The sequence below is a fragment of the Symphalangus syndactylus genome, chromosome 7 (assembly GCF_028878055.3).
Source record: "Symphalangus syndactylus isolate Jambi chromosome 7, NHGRI_mSymSyn1-v2.1_pri, whole genome shotgun sequence".
Classification (NCBI taxonomy): Eukaryota; Metazoa; Chordata; class Mammalia; order Primates; family Hylobatidae; genus Symphalangus; species Symphalangus syndactylus.
The window spans coordinates 120302198-120326605 of record NC_072429.2 but is presented as its reverse complement, the minus strand read 5'-3'; the positions used below and the strand labels follow the sequence as shown (position 1 = coordinate 120326605).

At 37.5% G+C, this 24408-nt stretch overlaps 1 long non-coding RNA gene across 1 annotated transcript; it reads left to right on the top strand.

Moving 5' to 3' along the window:
- The first annotated feature begins 4445 nt into the window (after window positions 1-4445).
- Window positions 4446-20824, top strand: LOC134737248 (uncharacterized). Its single transcript, XR_010121946.1, has 3 exons — window positions 4446-4540; window positions 15564-15738; window positions 19127-20824. It is a non-coding gene; the product is annotated as an uncharacterized lncRNA (long non-coding RNA).
- The last annotated feature ends 3584 nt before the right edge of the window (window positions 20825-24408 follow it).

The window sequence follows — 24408 nt, the reverse complement described above, 5'->3', positions numbered from 1 at the left end:
TTTATTTTCAACTTTAATAAACACTATTGAAGGGTTTTCAAATGTGATTTGTATCAACTTACATTACTTCCACTAGCAATGTTTGAGAGTTTTCTTAACCACAGTTGGCACGGCCTGTATTTTTCACTTTAGCCTTTTTCGTTGGTGTGTAGTACAGTGTTTTGGCACTTAGTTGGCATATGCCTTGGGCAAAACATCCTTCTGTGCCTGAATTTGCTTATCTGTAAAATAGGGTAAGTAAAATCGGGTAAGTAAAATCACTTATGTCATAAAGTTGTTTTTAGGAATAAATAGAATAATCTGTAATAAAGTTCTAGGTGCAATGCCAGGCACAGAGTACACAGTCACACATATTCTATGCTACTTATCATTATCATTAGCAGCAGCACTATCATTGCTATCCGGAAGGATAATTGAGCAATTAAAACAAGAAAGCAGTTTTTTAGACAAAATGACCAGCTTATGCAAAGGCAGAAAGACAGGAAAGAGCCTGCTATGTTGGAGAAACACTGAAAAGTTTCCTCCTTCACTCATGGATGTTTGATCAGGGTGAGAGACAGAAATGTTTGGCTAGCAACTAACTCAATTGTTCTGTTGCAAAAGGAGGGTTATTAAGTGCCCATTTTATTGAGCAGATTATGCATCTCAAATGAGAAGCAAATAGTCAGTTATTTGAAACAGTACGCGTCATGGTGTCTGTTCCATAAGAATGAAGCCAGAACAGTGCCTGTACTGTGTGGAGGACAGACCTGCTTTCTGTTTGACCAGCAGGGCTTTTTCTACTTTCCTTTTCAGATAAATGCATATTATTGGGAAATCCATGGAAAGCCCCTTTCTTTGTAGGTTAAAATATTTCCATGTACCCTAGCTCGAAGAGTATCCCAGGCTGCTCCAATGGAACGTAGAATCATATTCTTGCCTCACTGGATTTCACCTCTGACTAGTGTGCCAGGCAGCCTGCAGCAAGAAGAGGCTTCCCAGACCAACATCCTATTATGTCCAGCTGTACTGAGCAGCTTGCCAGCAAAGCTCACGTACCCCACAGCGCAGCTTCCCCAAATTGTCGCTGGATGGGCGTTGCATCCTGAAATTCTCTTGTTTTATGCCTTGGCACTGCTTTTAAGAACAATAGACTCTCAAGCTCACTTTCTCTGCATCCCTATTTGGGGGTGGAGACTGTAGCCACTGGCTTGTGAGTGCTAAGAGTGAATGTTGGCTCTGGCTGGAAGGTCTTCATGTGGGAGGCTTGGAGGCCAATGTTACAGCAAAACATCTGCACAGATCTTTTCTTGCTTTTGCGATGCCGTGACCAACAATCTGGCATTATGCCAGCTGGTTGGCCTATTTCTGAGCATAGTGTGACACAGCTGTTTAAGGTTAATTTCCCAGAAACCAGAAAGAAAGCCCCGTCTTCAGGAAGACAGGAAAGTGATCATGAACTTGGGAAAAGGACTTCTCTTTTTACTAGACTAAGACCTTGGTGTTCTCAGGGTGGTCATGAAGAAAGAGAGAATGAGAACACTATGGTGTGCTGGCTAAAATTGTGTCAAAAAAATAGCATGATTTATATTTCTTTGGGTATATGCCCAGTAATGGGCTTTCTGGGCCAAATGATATTTCTGGTTCTAGATCCCTGAGGACTCACCACACTGTCTTCCACAATGGTTGAACTAATTTACATACCCACCAACAGTGTAAAAGTTCCTATTTCTCCACAGCCTCGCCAGCACCTGCTGTTTCTTGACTTTTTAATAATCACCATTTTGACTGACGTGAGATGGTATCTCATCGTGATTTTGATTTGCATTTCTCTAATGATCAGTGATGTTGAGCTTTTTTTCATATGCTTGTTGGCCATATAAATGTCTTCTTTTGAGAAGTGTCTGTGCATGTCCTTTGCCCAATTTTTGATGGGGTTGTTTGTTTTTTCTTGTAAATTTGTTTAAGTTCTTAGTAAATTCTGGATATTAGATCTTTGTCAGATGGGTAGATTGCAAAAATTTTCTCCCATTCTGTAGGTTGCCTGTTTGACAATTTAAATTTAGCATAACTTATTTGAGCAAAAGAAATGATTCATGAAGTAGGGAGCACCCTAAACCAGTAAAGGTTCAGAGAGCTCCACCCAGTAACGTGGACAGGCGGTACTTAAAGAAAGAAAAAGAAAGTGACACACGGAAATAGTCTTATTGGTTATGGCTTGGGTGTTGCCTTATTTGGATATGTCTGAGCAGTTTGCAGCCTATGATTGGCTAAATACTTGGCTGCTATGATTGTTGGAGACTACATTATTTGTACCAAGAATATATTTTCAAGTTTGTAGTTTGCTTACATGTTAAGTTAGGCTACAGTTCACTATGTACATATCAGTGTTAGGCCAAATTTAATTTAATTTAACAAGCAGAAGGATTGGGCTCCAACTACATCTCTTCTGCCAATCAACTCTATGGTCTTGGGCAAGTCCCATGACCTTGCTTTGTTCTTCATCTGCAACATTAGGAGAGTTGTAGCTTCACATGGGTGGTGTAAGCATGGTTGGTGTGCCTTCGTACCTTCGTAAAGCGCATGTACCTTTGTAAAGCACACAGCAGTGGCTGGCACAGAGTGAGAGTTTAATATTCAGTGCCTATTATATTTTATGTTCTCTTTCTTTACCCCTTCCCCTTTGTTTGGCCAATGATTGTCAATTTTTGGCCCAGCTTTTCCTTTTTCCCAAGTCTTATTGAGGCATCTTTTCTGATTTATCCAATAGCAAATTTCACTGCCCTTATTGTAGCATTCATTTTGCCATATTGTAAAAGTAATTGTATATCTTTTTGTAAATGGACTTAGGTGTATCTTGCTGGCCTTGTATCTGTGTATTACTCATCACAATGCATGTCAAATGGTAAGCAGTCAACAAATATTAAATTTTATTATTATTAGACACATAAAATGTCCGTTGAAGAAAAGAAAGCAGATTCTCCTAGATTTTCTCCAGTGGCAGTAGACTCCCCTGTCCACCCACTGTACCCATGTAATCAGTCTCAGTACAGCATGCCACGAAGACTTAGAACAATGTTGGTATCTGATATTCTTGGATTCACTCCCTGCTCCTGCCAGTCCATTTGTGGTCAATTTACCTGCCTGTCTCAATACTTGGCTGCCCAAACTTGTAACCTACTGAATCCATCAACTGTTGCTGCATAACAGCTACCCCATATTGCATGTCTTTAAAAAAAATCATGTATTTTTATAACCTACACAAGTATAGGTAGGCTGCAGGTTAGGTCATCTAAGCTGGGCTTGCTCATATATATGCAGGTTCTCTGTAGATTCTGTACTGGGCAGGGCTTGGCTGGGGAACATTATCTGGAGTAGCTCTGCTCTATGTGTCTCTCATTCTCCTTTCAGCCTGTGGGCTAGTATGGGAATATTCTCCTCATGGAGATGGTGGAGTTCAGGAGGGTAAGTGGAGACGATAAAGGCTTTTAAAGGTCTAGGCTTAGAAATGTCACATTGTTATTTCTTCACTTTGTGTGTTCCCCCAAAATTCATACATTGAAATCCTAACCCCCAGTGTGATAGTGTTAGGAGACAGGGCTTTTGGGAGGTAATTAGGTCATTAGGGCGAAACACTCATGAGTGGGGTTAGTGTCTTTATAAGAAGAGACACAGGGTTTCCTTTCTGTATGTTTTCTTCCATGTGAAGATATAACAAGAAAGCTATTTGCAAATCAAGAAGTGGGTCTCTCCAGACATCACATCTGTTCATGCCTTAATCATGGGCTTCCTAGTCTCAAGAACTATGAAAATAAATTTCTGATGTTTAAGCCATCCCATCTCTGCTATTCTGTTATGGCAGCCTGAACTGACTGAGATAAGAATGAAAAGGCTGAGAGTGGTGGCTTATGCCTATAATCCCAGCACTTTGAGACACTGAGGTGGAGGGATTGCTTGAGCCTAGGAGTTTCAGACCAGCCTGGGAAACATAGCAAGCCCTGTCTCTACAAAATAAAAAAAATTATCAGGGCGTGGTGGCAGGAACCTGTAGTTCCATCTACTCAGGAGGCTGAGGTGTGAGGATTGCTTGAGCCCAGGAGTTTGAGGCTGCAGTCAGCTGTGATTGTTCCACTGCACTCCAGCCTGGGTGACAGAGCAAGACCTTGTCTCTAAAAAAAAAAAAAAAAAAAAAAAAGACGAGACTTGCAAGGTCATTTGGCAAGGATCATGCTACTGGGGGAGAAAATATTGGAGCTAGCAAATGAGTCTACCACTTATACCATGATACAATTTGGCTGTGTCTCCACCCAAATCTCATCTCAAATTGCAGCTCCCATAATTCCCACAGGTTGTGGGAGGGACCAGGTGGGAGGTAATTGAATCACGAGGGCGGGTCCATCCCATGCTGTTCTTGTGACAGTGAATAAGTCTCATGAGATATGATGGTTTCATAAAGGGGAGTTCCCCTGCACATGTTCTTGCCTGCTGCCATGTCAGACATGACTTTGCTCCTTCTTTGCCTTTCTCCATGATTGTGAGGCCTCCTCAACCATGTGGAACTGTGAGTCAATTAAACCTCTTTCCTTTATAAATTACCTCGTCTCAGGTTGTCTTTATTAGCAGTGTGAGAACAGACTAATAGATACCATATATTTTGATAGAACAGATAGAATCAGATAACTCATTCAAACTAAAATATAAGCACCCAGTGAGAATTATAATGTGTTATATATTTCCTATCCTGTAAGAAATTAATCTCTGAGTTCTAAATGCCTAAGGAATTCAAGTAGTAGGATAAAGGACCTTCGTTTTTCTGAAATAATTAATCACCACATTAATGGTGGACACACAGCACAAGCTTAACACTGAATCAAGCACTTCAGAGGGGAAACTTTATGGTTCATGATTTAAAGAAAAGGACAGATTTATTGTGAAGAAAAAGTTAAAAAATAAGCATTCACGATAAAGCAAATAACATAAGATGCAATAGAATTAAGGGACCATTTTGTAAAGTACCTACTGTATAATGGCCTCTGTAATAAGTCGTGCATAGACTTTATTTTTTACAAGATAAGGAGAGTCTGTTTTGACTCTGAGACTCGTACACGTTCTTTCTGAAATCAAATGTACCTGTTCAGTTCTCCTCAAAACTGTCAAGGTCATCAAAAACAAGGCAAGGGCTGGGTGTGGTGCCTCACGCCTGTAATCCCAGCACTTTGGGAGGCCGAGGTGGGTGGATCACCTGAGGTCATGAGTTTGAGACCAGCCTGGCCGACGTGGTGAAACCCTGTCTCTACTAAAAACAAAACAAAACAAAAAAACCCAAAAAACTAGCCAGTGTGGTGATGCATGCCTATAATCCCAGCTACTCGGCAGGCTGAGGCAGGAGAATCGCTTGAGCCCGGGAGGCGGAGGTTGCAGTGAGCCGAGATGGTGTCATTGCACTCCAGCCTGGGCAACAAGCTACAAGAGCAAAACTCTGTCTCAAAACAAAACAAAACAAAAACAAGGCAACTATGAGAAACTGCCACAGCCAAGAGGAATCTAAAAAGACATAATGATTGGATTGAATGCAATAGGATATCTTTCTCAATGGGATACTGGAGTAGAAAAAGGTCATTAGGTAAAAACTAAGGAAATCAGAATAAAAGATGGACTTTAGTTAATAATAATATATTAATATTTGTTCACTAATTGTACCAAATATGCCATAATAATGTAAATTATTAATAACAGAATAAACTGTGTGTGGGGATATATAGGAACTCTATAGCCTCTGTTCAGTTTTTCTCTAAATCTAAAACTTTTCTAAGAAATAGAATTAATAAAAAACCTGATAAAAAAATCTGAACAGACCTATAATAAGAAAATTGAATTAGTAATTAAATCACACAAATAAAATCAGAGTCTCACATAACAGCATTTGTAAATTCTGCCCAACATTTAAAGAATAATACCAACCCTTCACAAATTCTTTCAAAAAAGAGGGAGGATTATTTTTCAATTCATTCTACAAGGCTACTATTACCTTCAAACCAAAACCAAAGACCTCATAAAAAACTATAGTCTACAGACTTTTCAAATATAGACACAAAGTCCCCAAAAAGTATTAGCAAACTGAATCTAGAAGCATATTAAAATAATTATATACTATGGCCAAGTGAGATTTAACCAAGGAATTCAAGGTTGATTTAACATCTGAAAATCAATTTTGTAATATGTAATATGCTATATTAATAGAATAAAGAGCAGAACCACTCATCATCTCAATAGATGCAACAAAAAGCATTTAACAAGATCCAACACTCTTTCATGATTAAAAACACTCTATAAACTATGAATAGAACAGAACTTTCTTAATCTGATAAAGGGCATTTATTAAAAACCTACAGCTAGCATTATACTTAATAGTGAAAGACTGGATGCTTTCCCCCTAAAATGATGAAGAAGACAGCATTCCACATAACACTAGAGATTCTAGCCAGGGAAATTAGGAAAGAAAAAGAAATAAAAGGCATTCAGATTGCCAAGTAAGGATTAAAATTATCTCCTCTTGCAAATGGCCTGCATTTTATGTAGGTAATCCTAAGAAATACACCAGGAAGAACACGCATTAGAACTAATAAAATGAGTTCAGCTAGATTACAGAATATGAAATTAACAGGCATAAATGAGTTATATTTCTATGCAATAGCAATAACAATGCAAAAATAAAATTGAGAAAACAATCCAATTTATAATATTATTAAAAAACTCATATAATTAGTAATAAAATTAACAAAAATAGTGTAAGACTTACACTGAAAATTACAAAACAGTGTTAAAAGGAATCTACATAAACAGAAAGATAGCCTATGTTTGTGGATTGGAAAATTTAATATTGTTAAAATGGCTGTACTCTACAAATTAATCTATATGTTCAAAGAAATCCATATCAAAATCCAGCTTGCGTTTTTTTTCAGATATTGACAAGTGGATCCTAGTAGTCATATAGAAATACAAGGGAACCAACATAGCCAAAACACTTTTGAATAAGAAGAGCAAAATTGGAGGAATCATACTTCTTGATTGCAAAACTTACTGCAAAGCTATGGTAATCCAGACAGTGTGGTACTTGCAGAAGACAGATATACACATAAATGGAATAGAATTGAGAGTTCAAAATAATACATACATCTATGGTCAACTGATTCCTTCATATAGTTTGGATGTTTGTCTCCTCCCAATCTCATGTTGAAATGTAATTCACAATGTTGGAAGTGGGGCCTGGTGGGAGACATTTGGACCATGGGGGGATCCCTCATCAATGGCTTGGCACCATTCCCTTGGTGATGAATGAGCTCTCACTCTGAGTTCACACACGACCTAGTTGTTTGGAAGTGTGTGGCACTTCCCCACTGTCTCTTGTTCCCATTCTCACCATGTGAGATGCCTGCTCCTCCTTTGCCTTCCACCATGATTGTAAGCTTCCTGAGGCCTCACCAGAAATGGATGCTAGCACCATGCTTGTACAGCCTGCTGCACTGTGAGCCAATTAAACCTCTTTTCTTGATATGTAACCCAGCTTCAGGTATTTATTTATAACAAGGCAAATGGCCTAATGCACATGGAAAAACAAGGCAATATACAAATAATAATCCTTTCAATAAATGGTGCTGGGAGAACTGGATATCCACATGCAAAGAATGTAGTTAAACTCCTGCCTCAGAACATACACAAAAATCAACTCAAAGTGGACCCTAAATTTCAGTATAACAGCTAAAGTATAAAATTCTTAGGAGAATATTTGTGGCTAGGCTGAAGTTTTTCTTAGATATGACCCAAAAAGCAAAAGCAACAAAAGAAAAAGAGAGACAAATTGAACTTTTTTTCTTTCTCCTCATAGTTTGATCAATTGCAGAAAGAGACCAAATAATTAAAAACTTCTAATATAAAGTAACTCCAGCTGCTCTCTACAGACATAACCTGAAATTTCAGTAGCTTAATGCAACTGAAGTTTATTTCTTCTGCAATAAAGCCCCCAAAATGAGTGTTTATGAGAGATTTCTTCAATTATGTGATTTTGCAATCTATAATTTGTGGCTTCCAATTTCACCTCACTTGTCTATTTCAAGCCAGAGGGGAAAGGAATATGGAGAGTCTCATAGGAGGTTTTGAGCAAGGCCTAGAGGGATGCATATTTCTTCTACTCACATTCCTTCTGCTCATCTTATATTGCAAGACAGAGGGTGAAATATAGTCTATCATATACACAAGAAAAGGAGAAATGGGTTTGGTGATCAGCTATCAGTTTCTACCATCAGTCCTATCATAAAATAGTCATTAGATGCCTCACATGTTAGAGTTTAGGGATTAGAATAAAGATAACAATGATAAGAGGAGCTAACATTTATTGAGTAATTATTCTGTCAGTGGCATGATGCTTGGTAATTTACAGGTATTATCACTATCAATCTTTACAATAGCTCCACGAGACAAGTACTTTGTTATCTATATTTTACCAATGAAGAAACTGAAGGAAAGAGAGGCTAAGTACCCTGCTAAAGTTGTACAGCTGCTAATTGGTAGCTCCTGATTCAAACCTAGCTAATGCTGACTCAAAAACCCAGGCTGTTTAAGATGATACTTCCTCCTAAGAAAGTAAGGGAAGCTGGAAAGAGAGATATGAGTAAGGAAACAAAGAGCTAGGTTGTGAGATATCGGAAAATCAAGGCCAGAACAGCTGGATCCTGATAGGGAAGTTGGTAGTAGGCATCATTAACGACAGCCAACAACAGAGAGATCCTCCTGTGCATTTCCAGCAGGAGAACTGGTTGGATACAGGCTAAATGGAAACTCAAAGGTCATCTAACTTGGCATCTATATTTTACAGATGAGTTAACTTGCTAAGATCAATATGGCTGGCCATGTACTGAATGAGTACAAGGATCCAATTGTCTAGAGTCCCAGTCCTATTTTCTTATCATCACCCTACATTCTTCTTGTTACAATCACGTCAAAAAAAGCAGCACTGAGGGGCTTGCCAGCCCTCTTGGGCTTAGCTAGATTATCAGTGTGAGGTGCAGCATAACAATCTCCTATCCTTCAGCATTTTCTATAATTCACATTTACTTATTCAATAAACTGGTGTGAAGTCAAGGATCTACTGCTTATTCCTATCTGAGGCAAGGGTATACATTTATGTTTAGTATTTCTCATCACTGAGATTGATCTTGGCTATGTAATATACATCAATTATTGCAAAACATTTCATAAACAGTCATTGTTCAAGTTAGCATTGATGTCTTCTAAGTCCTTGAAGAACCTGTGGAGGTATAGCAATGAAAGACTTTGTCTGATGGTCCCCAGGGTCAGGACTGAATGGTCTCTATTTTTGGAAAGGTTGACTCTTCTGTGTTTTATTACCCATTTTTGAAGCCCTTTTGTGACTCTATGTTACTAATAACATTGAAATTCCCTAGCAAAACTCATCAGGTACTCAAGGATCAGACACTTTGCTGCATAGGATGGGGTATTAATTTCCTATTGCTGCTGTAATAAATTGCCACAAATTTACCACAAACTTAGTGGCTTAAGACAACACAAATTTACTGACTTGCAGTTCTGAATGTCAGAAGTCTAAAATCAAGGTGTTGGCAGGGTTGTGTTCCTCCTGGAGTCTTCAGGGTCAAATCTATTCCCTTGCCTATGTCAGTTTCTCAAAGCTTCCTACACTCCTTGGCTCACAGACCCCTCCTCACAATATTCCAACCCATTGCTTCTATTATCACATCTCCTACTACTCACTTTGATGCTCCAGCCTTCCTTTTATAAGAACCCTTGTTATTACATTGGGCCCACCCAGATAATGCAGGATATTAGTCTGATCTCAGGATTTCTTTTTTTTGTTGTTTTTTTTTTTTTGTTGTTGTTGTTTTTTTTTTTTTCTTTTTTTTTTTTTTTTATTATACTTTAGGGTTTTAGGGTACATGTGCACAATGTGCAGGTTTGTTACATATGTATCCATGTGCCATGTTGATTTCCTGCACCCATTAATTCGTCATTTAGCATTAGGTGTATCTCCTAATGCTGTCCCTCTCCCCTCCCCCCACCCCACAACAGTCCCCGGAGTGTGATGTTCCCCTTCCTGTGTCCATGAGTTCTCATTGTTCAATTCCCACCTATGAGTGAGAACATGTGGTGTTTGGTTTTTTGTCCTTGCGATAGTTTACTGAGAATGATGTTTTCCAGTTTCATCCATGTCCCTACAAAGGACACGAACTCATCATTTTTTATGGCTGCATAGTATTCCATGGTGTATATGTGCCACATTTTCTTAATCCAGTCTATCGTTGTTGGACATTTGGGTTGGTTCCAACTCTTTGCTATTGTGAATAGTGCCGCAATAAACATACGTGTGCATGTGTCTTTATAGCAGCATGATTTATAGTCCTTTGGGTATATACCCAGTAATGGGATGGCTGGGTCAAATGGTATTTCTAGTTCGAGATCCCTGAGGAATCGCCACACTGACTTCCACAATGGTTGAACTAGTTTACAGTCCCACCAACAGTGTAAAAGTGTTCCTATTTCTCCACATCCTCTCCAGCACCTGTTGTTTCCTGATTTTTTAATGATGGCCATTCTAACTGGTGTGAGATGGTATCTCACTGTGGTTTTGATTTGCATTTCTCTGATGGCCAGTGATGAGGAGCATTTCTTCATGTGTTTTTTGGCTGCATAAATGTCTTCTTTTGAGAAGTGTCTGTTCATGTCCTCTGCCCACTTTTTGATGGGGTTGTTTGTTTTTTTCTTGTAAATTTGTTTGAGTTCATTGTAGATTCTGGATATTAGCCCTTTGTCAGATGAGTAAGTTGCAAAAATTTTCTCCCATTGTGTAGGTTGCCTGTTCACTCTGATGATAGTTTCTTTTGCTGTGCAGAAGCTCTTTAGTTTAATGAGATCCCATTTGTCGATTTTGGCTTTTGTTGCCATTGCTTTTGGTGTTTTAGACATGAAGTCCTTGCCCACGCCTATGTCCTGAATGGTATTGCCTAGGTTTTCTTGTAGGATTTTAATGGTTTTAGGTCTAACATATAAGTCTTTAATCCATCTTGAATTAATTTTTGTATAAGGTGTAAGGAAGGGATCCAGTTGCAGCTTTCTACATATGGCTAGCCAGTTTTCCCAGCACCATTTATTAAATAGGGAATCCTTTCCCCATTTCTTGTTTTTGTCAGGTTTGTCAAAGATCAGACAGTTGTAGCTATGCGGCATCATTTCTGAGGGCTCTGTTCTGTTCCATTGATCTATGTCTCTGTTGTGGTACCAGTACCATGCTGTTTTGGTTACTGTAGCCTTGTAGTATAGTTTAAAGTCAGGTAGCGTGATGCCTCCAGCTTTGTTCTTTTGGCTTAGGATTGACTTGGCGATGCGGGCTCTTTTTTGGTTCCATATGAACTTTAAAGTAGTTTTTTCCAATTCTGTGAAGAAAGTCATTGGTAGCTTGATGGGGATGGCATTGAATCTATAAATTACCTTGGGCAGTATGGCCATTTTCACGATATTGATTCTTCCAACCCATGAGCATGGAATGTTCTTCCATTTGTTTGTATCCTCTTTTATTTCATTGAGCAGTGGTTTGTAGTTCTCCTTGAAGAGGTCCTTCACATCCTGATCTCAGGATTTCTAAGCATATCTACCAAGTTCCTTTTGTCATGCAAAGTATTAGTAAGTTCCACGGATTAGGATGTAGACATCTTTGGAGGAGAGAGGTCATTATTCAGCCTACCACAGATGGTCTAGACACACAGATTTACTTGCCATTTTCCAAACTTATTCCATCTTTTGCACCTTTAGCTCTCTGCTCACCTCATCTCTATCAGTTAACATTGAAAATCTGGCCTTTCCTACTGAACCATCAATTCCCTGTTCAAGCGTTACTCTCCCCACGAAGTCTTCTACTTTCTTCTTTCTTCTGAAACCCCAATGTTGAATTAATTCTTCCCTCCTTATCAAAATGTGAGTCTCAATATTCTGTAGCACTTTGCTTTTACTTTCTCTTCCCAACTAGATTATACATTTCTTGAGGGCAGTAATTTTATCTTACTCATATTTGTATATCTAGCACCCAGCACAAAGCAATGACTAATAAAGGTTTATTGAATTTTTAAATAGATATGTGGCTTATTGTACAGATATATATGTCAAATCTCTACTTGACTTGTTTTCCAAAGCTTTACCAGCAATGATTTAAAGCTTAATGGCAGCTTGGAAAATGGTAATAAGGTTGTTTAAAATGGCTACTTGTCTTTCATAGCTAATGTCATTGAGGAGTGTCACAGACCCATTTACTCCACAGGTTCACCTTGAAAACTAGCTCATGTCAACAAAGTGCTAGTACCTAAGTAAAATCAATTAAAGAAATTGCACACCCATGAAACTGACTGTGGTTGCAAAATCACTTCATAATTATTGATTTCCCCATAAGAATGACTTTCCTCTTAAAGGTTTGGATTTCCTATGAAAAGCCAGATTCCCCTAAAAACAGCTAGAGAAATTGCATCTTTCATTAGCAGTATATCCTTCATTGTGTTGACCTTGTCATTTTTTTCAAGCGGAAAGTTCAGATTCCTGGGGACTTCAATTATATAAAGTGACTCCCAGGTGGAGGTCATATCACCCCATTATGAATAAGCACACGCAAGCATTAGTTTAAGCTTTCAGTGCTATAATACTTTCTTCATTTTGCCTAAGGTGACAGTTATTTATTTGTAAGTTAATTCTATCTCCCTCTACTAGATGCCAGGTCACTGAAGACATATTCTCTGCCTTATTCACGTCATTTGTGGTTAGCAATTGTCTGGCACAGAGTAGAAAAGAAATATTGAAATAAATAAATATTGAAATTCACTGATTGAATTTTTTTTAAAGCTAGATCCTCATACTCCTTTCCCCATCTAGTATATATTCCATGGCTACATAATGGGGTTACCAACTTATCGAAGTTTGCCCTGTTCTTTCCTGGTTTTAGCACTGAAAGCTCTATGTCCTAAGAACCCCTTTCCCTTTCAGGCCTGGGCACTCTACTTCCTAAGTACTTGGCCAGTATAAACTCACAAGCTCAAATGCCTTCAGAGGCTGTCAGGGACTGAAAATGAGAGGTGACCTGGCTTAGGGTAAAGTGGAAACCTGCCAGAAGGCATTGAAAGATGAATAAATTGGGTCAAGGAGCTAAAGTCATTTGGTGGCTAGCATTGCAGCCTTGAGACAACAATGTCTGGCTAAAGTTAACTGAAGAAGGGGCAGGGATAATTCTATTGCGTATTTAACTCTGATTATTTTTCCCCCAAAACCAAAATGAAATGATTAAGTACGAAATCCTTATTAGAGCTGACAAGTCACTACCCTGAGATTATTAACAAGTTACTTAACATCTCTGGATCTCCATTTCCTTATACATGAAACTGAAATTTAAAAAGAAACCACTGGCTACACAGAATTTTGGGAATTGAATTAGATTTAAAACAAAGAAATGCTAGTTGTTTTTATTTTTTCAAAAAACAGTATATGTATCCAAAGACACATTGGATGGGGAATTTGAAACCTGGTTTTTATCTCTGCTTGTATAACCTTGAGGAATTCATTTAACATCTCTGGGTCTCAGGTTTCTCATCGATAATATAAGCAGGCTGGATAGTTAATTGCTAGAGTGTAATATTATTAGGATTGGATTACCCGGAGAGTACTTTACAGAAGGCAAAATTGGTGCTAGGGATTAAGAGCTCAGGCTTAGGGATTATAGAGACCCAGGCTCCAATCCTGGCCCTGTCATTTAAGAGACGTGTCACCTTGGGCCAATTCTTTAACCTCTTTATGTCTAACTTGCCTTATCAATAAAAATGGGGATAATTGTTCCCACCTCATGCGGCTGTTGACATCAAGAGGACCAAATAAAATAACCTATGTAAACAGATCACTATAGAAAATACAGGTAAATATTAGTTTATTACTATTATTAAAATCATCATGACTATTTAATATACAGAAATGAATCCAATATAGTTAAATAATGTTTTCAGTTTTGAAAACAGAATGTTATTGGGTTTGAATTTCAACCCTTTCCATCAATTTCTTACAGTTTAGGCAAAATGAAAGGTTAACTCTTTTAACTACAGTGTTTTCAGTCTTTCCAGACTGTTTACAAAACTTTGTAGTCCTAGAAATAAAGTTGTCACACAACTTTCTTTACTCTGGAGCCTCAAGCCCTCCTGTGGTTACAGAAGTTCATCTCCATAGGACATAAGCTCTTTCTCTTCCATAGTAAAAAGAAAAAAGAAGACTTCCTATGACTATTCTCCACCTGATCCCCTTCCAGATCATTTGCTCTTTCTTGAAGAAGCCAGAACATGCCAGAACATGCAACTCAATTTTGAATCAAAACCTAAGACTACACATTAATCTCTAAATGCTGTGATTTTTCCTGATAATGGTACTAACACATTGAGTTCACTTACATACAGAACTGCTTCTGATTTTTTAAAGCCCATTTCCCCTTTTCCACAGCTGATGTGAAACACATTAAAAATGAATTTAATTTGGCATTTAACATAAAGGGTGTGTGTGTGTGTGTATGTGTGCGTGCATGCACGCATGTTTGTGTGGGTTCATTACCCAGTATTTCGTGCAATATCGACAGGTCTTTGAGACAGCATTTTAATTTTGTTTTTTGTTGTTGTTGAAAATACTTAAGTGTTCCCAGCTGTTTAAGACTCAGAGATGCAGAGAAACCTTTCCATTTTAGGTGACCTTCATTAATGAAGTTCATTAATGGATCAAATATGTCTTCACCCTCCACAGGAGTTTCTTAAGAAACCAGCCATGTGTGCCCTGTGTCATGGACAAATCAACACCAAATTAAACTATTTTCACAACTGTAGGCTAATTATATAAGAACAGAGATGTGTTTACTATACTATTGTCTTTGTGCCATGTGAAGGTCAAATGACATTGTATGGACAAAAGCTTCTCATTGCTTAAAGACAACGGGTGGGAGATGGCAGTATCACAAGATATATGGCAGTCAGGAGTGCTAAGCTCAAAACAACTGTCCATAGCAATCAATAACATGGTCACATTGAAATGGTCATTCCAGGGCAAGATTGTCCATCAAAACCTTGCTCTGAAATACAACTTGACATTATCTATGCTAATTGAAGTTGTTTTGATTTTTTGGCTTTATTTTTATTTAATTTATAAATTAATTTTGTTTTTGCAGTCATAAGAGAACTGCAAACATAGAAAATACATATCCAGCTTGATATTTGTGCATCTTTACATAACAAAATAAGAATAATTTAAATCAACATTGGGGATCCAAAATATGTTTTTCCTTTTATATGTCTTACAATGTTAGACCTTACTTAAGTTTGAGAAATCCTGGTTTGAAGTGTCACTGAAAGGGCTAAAGAGGCAAATATTCATGAGTGATCACAGAACAGAGAAGTGATTAAAGGCTTTAGTATCAGTCTTACTTGAATTACAGTCGATTTCTATGCTAAATAATCATCATGGAACTTAACTTTTCTAAACCTTTGTTTTTCTAGGATAAAATGGGAATAAAAAGAGTAATCATCTGGAACAGCTATGGTGATTCATTGAGATAGCCCTTATAAAGTGCTGTGCCCTTTAAGAGGCAGAATAGAGGTATAGTGAAGAATGTGAACTCTGAAGCAAGACAGTCTGGCTCAGATCCTACGGACACCACTTGCTAATTGTATGGTAGGTTACTTGACCTCCTTGCACCTTGGTTTTCTCATCTGCAAAATGGGAATGATAATAGTGTCAACCCCATAGAGTCGATATAAAGAAAACTGAGTTAATTAATGCAAGGTACATAGGGCATTGCATTAGTAAGCACACTATGTTTCTTCTTACTATTAGCACAGTATTTGATACAATAGACCTTAAAAAAGTTTAGCTGATTTTAAGGCAGGCTTTTGCTTAATTTTGGCACCACAACAAAATCTATTCCACGTGGAGGGATTATGACCAAGGTCCTGTGATCATCCAGGCTAAGAAAATTAAATATTAAAGGCAGTCAAGCCTGAATCAGTGGGCAATGGAAGCAGATATGGTTAGATAGAAGTTGGGCCCACAAACATTGAGAAGATCAAAGCTGGGACTAAAGTCTGAGGTAGCAGGTATAATTTGAAATGAAACATGTGTTTTAGCATGAGCTTCAGATTTGTCCATAGTGGAGTCTCCTGGAAGAGAAGTCACCTCAAGAAAAGAGAATCAGAGAAATTAAGCTTTAGAAAGGAAAAGCTTTGAGTGTCAACCCTTCTGGCTGCCCCGCTCCAGTAAATATAGAGTCATGTCAGTGTTTTTGGAGAAGAGTGCTAGGGGGAATAATTGTAAAAAACTACTCTACAGAAAACTTTGAAAGTCACTGGGCCATGCTTTGGCATCCAAATACAAATAAAGAAGTAACTGTAAGTTGGAGCAATGCCTGCTTTGGTACCTTGGGGACTTCAGGGGAAGATGATGATATTTGTCTCTGGAGACAAAGGCAGCAGATCCATTAGAGAGGAACCAGAGTAAAAGAGGAAGCATGTCCAACATCACAGGCTATCTTGTTGAACTTGTTCATGAGGGTATCTGAGATACTACCCCAGGGTCCCCAGAACTTCCAGGCATAGACTTTCCTGGTGGTTGATCTGCATTGCAAGAGATGCAGAATGACAGATAACTCTCAGAAATTATTCCCAGTACCTAAAAGTCAGTGAATTAATATATAAGAGTTGAATGAATGAGTAAAGGAACAGATGGGTCTAATCTGAGAGCAACTTTTCATTGTCTTCTAGATTAAAAAAAAAAAAAGGGCAAGCTTTCCAGGTGATTCGAACAGTCTTTCTAGACATTTAAAGAAGTAGAGACTTCTAGTGATTCACAATTCTTCAGACTCATCAGAGACAGTGGTGAGAGCAAGAGCTATAACTCTACATTTTGTGAGCAGACTGTGGACTTAGTCATCAGCTATGATTTCTCAGGCTTGCTGATTGTATCTTCTTTCAAAACCCTGAGATGATCTTTTTTCAAGTCCTCCTCCTGAACCCTATCCTCATGAAGTTCCAGAAATTATGTAATTGACAAAAATTAACAGAGTTATCTTAAATTTAGAATTAAGGTATGGTTGTCTAGGGAATAAACTAGTTTCTGTTTGTCATATTAGAAGCAATTAGTTATGACATGAGCTTAAAGCTAAAACAGTGATACATTTTCCTTAGGTTAATTCTTTTCCCTCTAGGACTATTAAAAGATAATCAAAACATGCTACTAAAAAGACTTAAGGTAATGCCTGTACATGAAATGAATAAGCCATTTGATTATGAACAAAAATATCTTCACTGGTATATTCATTTCCATTCATTGCAGCCTCTACTCATTGAGGACCTCCTGTGTTCTGTGTAGTGTTCGTTAGCCCATCGACTATTTATAATGGCCCTAGGGTCTATGTATTCGTAATGCTACTTAACAAATAAGAAAATTGAAGCGAAGAGAGGTTTGCTAAGTTACTCATCTGTTCATTAAATAAATATTTATTGAGCAGTTAATCTATGTGTGTCACTGAGAATACAACTCTGAAAAAGACGGAGATGTTCTCTGCCTCTGTGTGGCTTTTAAATTATGAGAATTGGGAAGAGACATCTCCAGTGGCATTCAGCCAATAAGTGGCAGAGGCAGGAATTAGAACTTCAAGCTCTAGGTTCTTTCCACTGTCAATGAAAATGTTGAGTCGGGACTTCCTGGGATCCTAAGGAGACCTTGCCTTTGTTTTGCCTTTATTTTCACTTTTTTCCCCTCTTTCCCAGAATGTTTCTTTCAGTTTTATTAAGGGTGTTTTCCAGATGATTCCCTTCCCCTTCCCCCTGGCAAGCTGTTGTCATGAGTCACTAGCAAAACTGCCAATGGCTAATGGTTCCACCCTAGATCATCTCTGATTGACGGTGTTTCTTTAGTCCCTGTAGACCGGCAAAGGGGAACAATGCCTTAGGCTAAACACGTAGAATATTCTGAAAACATTTACTTCATGTAGACTGTGGGTAAGCCTCAGCAAGCTGTGGTAGAGTTGCGTAGAGGCCGGGCATGTTTCACGCAGCTTCCTGCTGCAGTCTGCCCATCACTGCAAAGAGGAGAGCAAGCCCTCCAGAGGCCTGAGAAGGAGGTGGTTCCATAAACAGCTGGTTGAACTTCAAGCTAAAAAGGCACCTATAGGGTGGCTGCAGTTAACAGCAATATACTGTGTATCTCAAAAGAGCTAGAAGAGAAGACTTGAAATGTTTGAGGTGATAAATATCCTAATTACCTTAATTTGATCATTATACGTTGTTTGCATGCACCAAAGTATCACATATACCCTATAATTATGTACAACTATTATGTATACATTAAAAAATGATAAACAGGCATCTTCCCTAACAACAAAAGCACTAATATGCATTTTCTTATCTAGAACACTTACTGTTTGTAAGCCTTTTCCATACCCTTTTCATAATTTATTCTATTTCTCCTCCTGAACTCTATCCTCTGGAGAAATCATCTTCAAAATGACATTATGAGGTAAACAGATCAGTCTTCATTAACCACTTTACAAAGAACTCAACTCAAACCTGGAGGCTTAGGATTTTTTCCCAAGATTACAGATATTATTAAAAAAATAGAAGGATTTCTCAAACTGAGATCTTCTTACTCTAAGACCAGGAATCTTTCAGTGGTTCTCAGAGAAATGCTGGACTAGCAGAATTACTTGGAAATGTATTAGAAATGCAAATTCTTGAGCTCCACAAAAGACGCACTGATCAGAAATTCTGAGGGTGTCCCTAGAAATCTATGTTTGTACAGGTGTGTCAGATGCCCCCTAAAGTCTGAGAACCTATTGTGCTAATGGCTGCCTCCCAAATGAGGCTTGAGATTTTCTACTTATCACAGGCTATAAATTTGGAAGGCCTGAGATAATTGTTGGATTGGCCAACTATACTTTGACTTACCTGTTAATGGTGCCTGAAAAACACCAATATATTAATCTATTACATTAAAAATATGATATAAAGCAGTTGGTCCCTAAAGGAGTCAGAGTAAAGTGATGGCATTTTTCTTTTTTTTTGAGATGGAGTCTCGCTCTTTCGCCCAGGCCGGACTGCAGTGGCACGATCTCGACTCACTGCAAGCTCTGCCTCCCGGGTTCACGCCATTCTTCTGCCTCAGCCTCCCAAGTAGCTGGGACTACAGACACCCGCCACCGCGCCCGGCTAATTTTTTATATTTTTAGTAGCGACGGGGTTTCACCGTGTTAGCCAAGATGGTCTCCATCTCCTGACCTCGTAATCTACCTCCGCCTCCCAAAGTGCTGGGATTACAGGTGTGAGCCACTGCGCCCGGCCGTGATGGCATTTTTAATATAGGGATAGCCAATAGATTTGGTCCCAAGCTCAATATCTGAACTTTGGTTTTAGCTATCTGGATTGTGCTGCTGAGAACTTCTGAGGTCACACCAGAAAGAAAATCTGTGATTAACTGGCGATATCTGCACAGTAAGAAGAGTGGGGCCCACATATTTGTCACACTTTGTCTAAGGAAAGAGAATATTATTCCAAAAGTTGTGGTATTTCAATGTCAGCTCAACCCTTACTTTTCTGGACGACCACAGGCAAACCAACAGTGATAAAACTAGTAACATTTTGTACCTTTACATGGATCTTTTGATTGAACCCATCTCAGGGCCTTGTGAGGGGGCAGAACTGAGATTGTTACTCTCAGTTGATAGTTGAGGAAAACTGAGATTGAGAACATTTAACATTTGCCCAAAGTCGGCTATCGACGTTTTCAGGTGTAAAGTTCAAATTCTGGTCTGAGTTCTTTCTACCAAACTCGATGCTGTCTTTAAATTATTTATGTTTCAATGTCCCCATTTGCAAAATGCGATATAGCATACTTTCTGGTGTATTTCACAGTAAGTTACTCATTTAAATACGCTGAAAAGTTAGAAGTGTCTATGAAATGTACATAAAAATATGTAGTATTTCACATATATTTTTCAGTGTTTTCTATATCAACCTAATGAGGGCTGAAGGCACAGATATTAAAGCAAAATAAATGTTTTGGTTAGATTCAAGTAGTTTTCTCTTAAAAGAGCTGATTTTGTCCTCTCGGAGACATCTGGAAATGTCTGGAGGCATGTTTGGCTGTCATAACTTGCGGAGAGGTATTGCTATTGGCATCTAATAGGCGGTGGCGGCGAATGCTGGTGAACCTCCTACCATGCACAGGACAACCCACATAGCAAAGAATTATCTGGTTGCAAACGTCAATTGTGGCAAGGTTGAGATTAAAGTCAATGAGAAACACATTGTTTAACCAGGGTTTTATTGTCATTACAGGGAGATAGTCCAAGCTTTCTCCATGAGCAAAGATTTGGATGTTCTGTTCTCCCAAACGACATGGTTTTCTCTAGTCCCAGTCAATAATACTCTCTCCAGTGCTCTTTTTGGCAAGACCCTGACTCTATCACTTTGTGCCTGTGTGACTTGCGTCTTACTTTGCTTGTTAGTTAAATAGGGATTATAGAACCTACCTTGTAAAGCTAATGTGAAGATGAAATTAATTTGTGCTATGAAGCACTTAGAAAATCTCACACTATTAAGCTCATAGTAAGAGTTTAATAAATATTATAAATACTTTTTAAAAAGAAGTTTTGGAATACAACATTCTCCCTACAACATCTTCCCTGTGCTTCCTGGGGTTTTCCTCCATTAATTAGGAAGTCAATTATTTAAATTTAATGCATTAAAAGCCCCAATATTAATTTAAAATATCTAATGTCAAATATGTAACAATTAATTATATTTAATAACTATTAATAAGTATTCAATTTAACAAATATGTTTTAAAATTTCATTTACTTGAAAAGAAGGTCTATCTATATCCAGAGCATATTTTCATGATTGTCCATACCCATAATTCTCTTTCCTATAAGGAAAAAAAGTGATAAATTTGTCATGTGGCATTAAACAAGGAAGGGAGGCAGAGAAGGAATCATTTCTCATGATCAGGAACAAATTATACTCTTTTCCTTTTACAGTTGCCTCCCAATCCCCAAACTAGAAAGAACTGGAGAAAGCCAAAGTATAATGGCTGTTTAACTAGATTATGAAATGCTAAATTTGTTTTTCCCAATTCTTTCATTTCTCCTAGTATTTCCCCAGTGTGTGGCTGTGAAATTGTTGATTTTCTCAATTGACTTCCTGTTCTCAATTTTATTGACTTATGTTCTAATTTTTATCACTTCTTGTTTTCTGCTTACTTTGAACTTAACTTGCTCTCTTTTTTTTTGGTTTCCTAAGGTGGCATCTTAAAAGGTTAATTTTAGATATTTCTTCTTCTTTAATAAATGCATCTAATGATATTAACTTTTCTCTATATGCTGCTTTTGCTGTGTCACACAAAACTTGATAAGTTGTATTTTTCTTTCTTTGAGACAGGGTCTCACTTTTTTGCCCAGGCTGGAGTGTGGTGGCATGATCTTGACTCACTGCAACTGTCACCTCCTGGGCTCAAGCAATCCTCCTGCCTCAGCCTTCCCAGTAGCTGGAACTACAGGGTCTTGCCACCTTGCCAGCTAATTTTTTTTTTTTGGTAGAGATGGGGTTTTGCCATGTTGCCCAGGCTGATCTGGAACTCCTGGGATCAAATGATCCACCTATGCTGACCTCCCAAAGTGCTGGGATTACAAATGTTAGCCACTGTTCCTGGCCTAAGTTGTATTTTTGTTTTTCATTTATTTCAAAATATTTTTTCAATATTTTGGATATATATACCATCTAGATGTGTGTTGTTTAATCCTCAAGTGTTTGGGAATTTTCCAGTTATCTTCTTGCTTTCTAGTTTAATTCTATATTGTCTGAGAACATACATTACATGATTCCTTTTCCTATAAATTTGGTAAAGTGTGTTTTATGGCCCATAATGTAGTCTATCTTAGTGGATGTTTCACGTGAGCTTGAGAAGAATGTGTATTACGTTTTTGTTGAATAAAGTAGTCTAAGGCTATCCTAATTATATTCCGTTGATTGATGGTATTGTTGAGTTCTATAATGTCCTTACTGATTTTTTGCCTGCTGGATCTGTTTATATCTGATAAAGAGATGTTGAGGTCTCCAAGAATAATAATGAATTCATCTACTTCTCCTCACAGTTCTATCAGTTTTTGCCTCAGATATGTTGATGGTGTGTTGTTACGTCCAAACAATTAAGTGTTGCTATGTCTTCTTGGATAATTGATCTGTTTGTCATTACGTAATGCCTCTCTCTTCCTCATAACTTTTTTAGTCTGAAATCTGCTGCCTGAAATGGATATAGCTATTCCTCCTTACTTTTGATTAATGTTAGTATAAAATATGTTTCTCTATATCTTTCCTTTTTTTTGTTTTTTTGAGATAGAGTCTTGCTCTGTCACCCAGGCTGGAGTGCAGTGGTACGATCTCAGCTCACTGTGACATCTGCCTGCTGGGTTCAAGTGATTCTCATGCCTCAGCCTCCTGAGTAGCTGGGACTACAGGCACACACCACCATGCCCGGCTAATTTTTGTAATTTTAGTAGAGATGGGGTTTCACCATATTGGTCAGGCTCGTGTTGAACTCCTGACCTCAGATGATCCACCCGCCTTGGCCTCCCAAAGTTCTGGGATTACAGGCATGAGCCACCACACCCAGTCTATATCTTTACTTTTAATCTATTTGTGTCTTTATGTTTGAAGTGGGTTTATATTTAAAGTGCATATAGTCGATTTTTGATTTTTGATACACTCTGACCATCTCTGCCTTTTAATCAGCATATTTAGGCCACTAATATTTAAAGTGATTATTAATATAGTTGGATTAATATCTATTGTATTTCTTTACTGTTGTTTGTCACCTTACTTCTTTATTCCTGTTTTTGTCTTCCTGTCCTTTTTTACCTTTTATGGTTTTAATTGAGCATTTTATATAATCTCATTTTCTTTTGTTTCTCAGTTCTCCTTTTTTATTTTAAACAAAACATTTTTTAGTGGTTGCTCTAGAGTTTCCAACATATTTATAAGTATTCAAATCCAAGTCCACTTTCAAATAATACCTTATAATAAGAAAATATTCCAATTCTTTCTGCTGTCCCTTGTATCTTGCTATCATTCATTTTACTTATAAGCTATAATCATTGAATGTATTGTTGCTATTATTTTAAACAAAATGTTATCTGACACATTAATTAAAAATGGAAAAAAATGGAAGTTTTAATTTTTCCATTAGTTATTCCTTCTCTAATACTCCTCCTTTCTTCTGTAGACTGCAGTTTCTTATATATATATTTTTCCTTTTCCCTGCAGAACTTAACAGCATCTCTTGAAAGGCATGTCCACTGGAAACAAAGTTCCTCAATTTTTGTTTGTCTGAAAGTCTTTATTTCTCTTTCATTTTTTGAAGCACAATTTAATAGAATACAAAATTGTAGGTTGGTGGGTTTTTTTTTTAACTCTCAACATTTTAAAGATTTTACTTCGCTGTCTTGCTTGCATGATGATTTAAAATGCACCCAGGATTGTTTTAACCAGGTACTTAAACTGGGGTTCATAAGGTTCCATTTTATTAAACCAATTTGTAAGTGCCAAAGGCTTACTTTAATTTTAATTTATTATTGACTGTGTTAAAGAGTCAAGGCCCAATATTGGATATGTCAAGGTAGTGAGTACTATGAGTATAAATTGAGGCAAAGCTATGGGTAAAGTGGGTAGATCTATCCTCTGTTTTATATTTAGTAATTTTTTTTAAGATTATAGGAGGAACAGTGTTTAAATTTAGTGAAATTCCAGGTATAACTCTAATTTGAGCCCTAGTTCTAATTAAGTTATGATGTTTTTGTCAGTTGGTGCATTTTAGCAAATGCTAAAACTCACTTAAACCTATGTTGTAGACTCACAGAAGTTAATACAGTTTTATCTGTTTTTAATAAAAACTATTTTAGTATATAAATTTTGTTGTATATTTGTTATATATAATTATTACATATAATTTGTTTTATATAGATTTTAATATATAAATTTTAGATTGTCAATTGAATCAAATTATGGACCTCTGTTTTAATTTAATTATGTATATAATTTATTATACATTCTTGTTGGTGGGGAGAGGGAGAGCATTAGGAAAAATAGCTAATACATGCTGGGCTTAATACCTAGCTGATAGGTTGATAGGTGCAGCAAACCACCATGGCACACGTTTACCTATGTAACAAACCTGCACAACCTGCACATGTACCCTGGAACTTAAAATAAAAATAAAAATTAATAAAAAAAGCATAAACATTACACACACACACACACATATATATAAAACTATATATATTATGTGTTTGCCTTT